Here is a 5055-nt window from a genome sequence, read left to right on the forward strand (position 1 = left end):
AAAGCCTTTAGTGTACTGCTGCTGGTGGTGCTCCTTCTGTGCATTCATTTCATACCCTCTAAGCAATTAAAAATTACAAAATTAAGTCTCTACACTGAGACAAGCAGCATGGTTGTTAGAAATTTCAGCCATTAGGGTATAAAATGGAAATCACATTCCCTCTACCTAAAGATGCATCAGTGGTTTTGTGGGTTCATGTTCTACCTTTGTTTATTTTATTGCCTAAGAAAAAACTTGCTTTGCACTCGACTGCAGCAGTCTGACAGCAGACTATATTTTCACTTGCATGTTTGTGTTTCAAGTAAAGATAGAATATGGAAGCAGTCAGATTTTACGGTGTATTTGTGTCACAATGTCAACATAGGAAAGGAGTGTCCCTTTCCAGCTGTTGTATCACCCAGACTGTGCATCTGGCTAGCCTGTTACATATTTTGAAAGGTCTTGCGTTCCCATCTACAGGGTGCATGGCTCACCCTTCCTTCAAAGCAACCTGGAACACCCACTGTGTTAATACATTTTCTTGACTAGGGCATTCACGCACTCAGATCCGGACAGGCCCAGATGCTGACTGGGTGAGTCACCACATCAGCTCATCCTAATCTGGCACCAGAAGCTGCTAAGGAGTGAGGGATGGAATAAAAGAACATGCAGCATAAGAGCACACAATTGGTGTTTCACAGAAATGGAAGACTTTAAGAAAGGGAAGTATTTAACAAGTTAAACCAGGGGAGTATCATGGAGACTTATTAAATGGTTGAGTAGTCTCCCTAGAGAGTTGGTGGAGGATCTATTTGATCTATGTCTTAGGTGGTTAAAGCTAGATTGCCTAAACAACTAGGAAGTTTGCTACTGGAGGCAAATGTGCATTGTCAGGCAGATAGATGCTGTGGCTAAATAGATTTTGTTTCTCTTTGTTCTTTGACCACCAGCTTTTAAAAGGAACAGTGTTTGTAAATGTTTGAATAGAAGTTAGGCTCTTCCTCATTATCAATAATTTTCAGGTCTCTGTTTAATACCTCCCTTTATTGAGCATGATACTTGCATGCAGACAGCTGAAAAATAGTTCAGAACTCACTAAAAATCTTACAGCATATTATTTGGCTGGACACTTTAAAGAAGTTCTGAGATAAAATTATTATAGAATGCTTATCAGAGCATAGAGGAATGCAGCTGAGCAGGTTTAGTTTGCCCTATTACTATGGATACACCATCTGTATGACACAGAACCACTTTAGTGGTGAATACTTGCTCTCAGCAAGGAAAGAACACTGAGAAACCCTGATTATAAGACCACCACAATCTAATCTGCCTCCTTTCCCTAAGTTTGTGGTTAAAATCTGTTGGCATATGGCCCACAACATATTGCCTCTCTTACAGCAGAGCAAAAGTATGCAGAAGTATTTCCTCTAACAATCAAAGCTTCAGTGCAAAAGTAGTGACCCTAATTAACTGTTTGGAAGGAAAAGGTTAAAGGTGTTTTAAAAAAGCATTCCTGACCAAACTGAAATAAATCAGCAAACTTCACCCACACATCCTCCAAACCTGCAATCAGCAATAATTTCATAGAAATAAAACAAATGGATTGCCACATTCCTTCATGTCTATTACACTTCTGTCTTCATTGCAAAAATTACTCAGAAATGAAAAGTTGGAAGGAAACTTGGCTGTTGGTAATAGCTTTATCACTTGTGGTACAGCAAATGTAATCTCTACAGAAATTTCTAGGATTCACTGTTTCTGGTTTTAGTGAATATTCCTAAACTCTTCATATGAAAGCTGTAGTGCTGGTTTTGTGCATAATAGTAATTAATGAGGCCTCTTGATAAAAAAAGTGTATTAGAGCTACAGTTCAGTTATGCCTAACAAATTTTAGCCCCCATCCAAGAAAGGATCTTGTTTAACAGAAGCACCCTAACATGTGTGTGTAAGCATGTGTCTACAAGGTTAATGTGCACTCTGGAACTGGGGTTTACCTTTGACATAGATTTTTAGATGCCCTATTTAGATGGAAAGATCAGTAAAATGGATCTTTTATGAAATCCTGTGTTTAGCTACATAACAAACAACAAACGAGGAGAAAAACCACCACCACATTTAGTGCTTGGTGTTGTAAGACATGAGATGGATGATAGGTGGAGAGTATTTTGAATTACAGCAGCATTAGAAAGCTGTGACAGCTCTTGCTTTTATTTACTTCAAAAAAAAAAAAAAAAACAACAAACGGGGGCAGGGGGGGAGATCAGCAACTTCTGATTAAAGCTACAGAGAAATTGTTACTTTTCTGTCAAAAGTATTGGTAAGGAAGGGGAAAGGACAACTTGAGACTTGTCCAGAACGAGGGCTGTGGTGTAGAAATCAGTTTGACTATGTTAGATTTTGTGGTTTAATAAAAGACGGGTGTGAATGAGAGATTATTTGTGAAGTGTTTGCAAGAGATTTTGTTGTACCTTTTTTTTTTTTCTTTTTCTCTGGAGGAAAGTGGTATTGTAGATCTCTGCCCCGAAGCAGTGGCTTGTCAGCTTTGCCAGTGAACAGTAGGGGAGTTAGTTGGTATTGCATGTGGTAAAATACAGGGAGATAAGAGGAGCTGAGATTGTCTATCAGGATAGGTGGCATTTATTAGGAAGAAACCAACTAATGTACAATCAGTTCTGTCACAGTAAAAGGGGAGCTCCTGAAGAAGGCCCAGTTAAAAGAAATACTGGTACAGGAAATACTGAGAGGAAGAAATAGAAAGTGCTTAGAAGGTATTGCTGAAGAGTTTATTGTGCTCTGAGAATTGCATAGCATAGGAGAGAGCCTCTTTCAAGCAGGGCTCTTCAAGAAAACTCTTCCTTTCCTTAACATTGTGATATAAAATGCTTTAAACTACTGAATAAAGTACACCACTGTTTTTATTTTCAAAGTAAATAAAAACATTTACTAATTTGGGAGAGATACTGTGATGAATTCTTACTCTCATAAAATGCACAAACTTCATTATACTGCTTGAAAACACAGACAATGGCAATGTAAATACACTAGAAATACAACATTTCAACTTGGCATCTCTTCTACTTAGCTTTGTGTTCCATGAGAGTGCTACCTTCCTGTAAATTGTTTCCTTGAGCAGCACATTTTTAGCACTGTCTTTTGGCTGTTAGCACAGAAATAATGGCTGAAATGGACCAGTAGGAACCAAAGAAAAAATAGTTCCTAAGTGCTGATTCTGTGATACTTGTACCCAGCCAGGTGCCATGCATTGTCCAGCACCTGTTTGGTCCTGCTCAGCAAAGTGAAACCTCATTGTGTCTCTGCTATCTCTGCCCAACCTCTCATGGCTGCCATGCTCAGACAATTGGAAGTGGGAAGGGGATTCTGTCCTCTCTTTCCCCAGTTCTCCTGACACTGTGTATCACTATTCCTACCAAAAGCTCAGGGTGGGATAATGTGCTGCTCACAAAAGGGCAGCTGATGGTAGGAGGGGAGACCGATAATCTGCAGTTCATGCCCCACAAAAGGACATGAGGGAGGGGAAGATGAGCAGCTAACATCTTTGGGGGCACTACCAGGAAAAGATCCCTGGGGAAGGCCCAGTCTTTTGGTAAGGCGAGAAGAGGCATTTCTGACTGACTAGAAAGCCAGTTTGATGTCCACTGACATCTCTCTAAGGCACAATAGCATTGAGAGTCTTAGTATCATCATGATCTTTTCTTTTATGAAAATCATAGTTGCATCAAATGGTACAAGCACCAAATGGCATAATAGGGTTAATTTGAAAACATTCACTTCTTTAAATTGAAACCCCATGTATGTTGTAGTAAGGATAGAATTTGATTATTAATCATCTGACTACTTTAGTATCTGGGTTCTCCTGACAGAAGCTTAAATCTTTATTACATTTCAGTTTGAAATAAAGTAATTACCTGTGAGAAAAGGTTATTATTTCAAAAGTTACTCTAAGGACTCCTCAGAACTGATGCTAATTCACTTTTGACCAAACGTATCGCTGGTGTAAATTGCTTAAAGATATACTGACAAATATTGCCCTCTATGTCAGCCATAATTACAATATTGACGAATGTGGTAATGTGGTGTTACTTGACACTGTGACCTTTACTCAGTAGTAAATGCATATGGCACAATGGGTATCAGCTCTTACACACCACGACAAAGACTATTTAATTGTTTCCCTAGATTCTTCTATATATAAAAACTAAACATTAATTTTAGGGTGGTTTCCCCCTCACTCCCTCAACCATGTATAATCCAGAACACAGAGCTTAAAACTCCAGCTATTTATATTCTGCGAGATGCACATCAGTCAGAAGAAAGTGGGGATTTGGCATTTCCATCTATTAATGTACCTTTTATGGGTGGGACAGCAGCTGTAACCAAAAAAAGCCCATGTGAAAGATCAATAGTAAGATGAGGTGACAACACTAAGAGCCAGAGGTGGAACAACTGGAGGAAGTGCATCCATCCAAACAGCATCCCTTTAGGTATTCTCCACTTTCACCACAGTCTTTCTTAGTGTCTTCCCTACATTTCCCGAAGATTTCATTGGATATTGTTGGCATGGAGCCAACTGAGTGTTAAAACCAATCCCTTAACCCAATCAATAAAAGCAGAATTCACAACAGGTGCAATGATGCAAAGGTATCATTGTCCATAGAAGGCAGTACCTGAAGCCTTGGTGTAAACCTGACCAAAATCATTCTGGAATACAGATGTGAAATGAGGCAGTACTCAAGCTCATAAAATTTCTGCAAGACTCATATCCTTTAGATAACTTTTTTTCTATCTGTATAGAAAGAACAGACTCAGCATGTATGTATGTGTTCTACTTTTAGTGCTTATTTTAGGCAGGCAGTCAATGTCAATGCAGTAATAAGGGTAAGAAATGCTGTAATTTTCTTTTGGCACCAGCATGCGAATCAAGTCACGTTATCATTGTTCTATCAGTTTCTCTCGTATTGTGTATGTTCACATTCACACTGAGCTGAAGCTCAGTCTCGAAAAATCAGTGGAATAGGTGAATTATTTTTAGTGCTTAGATCCTATTGAGAGTAGGAA

Source organism: Lathamus discolor, chromosome 8 (genome assembly GCF_037157495.1).
Source record: "Lathamus discolor isolate bLatDis1 chromosome 8, bLatDis1.hap1, whole genome shotgun sequence".
NCBI classification, from domain to species: domain Eukaryota; kingdom Metazoa; phylum Chordata; class Aves; order Psittaciformes; family Psittacidae; genus Lathamus; species Lathamus discolor.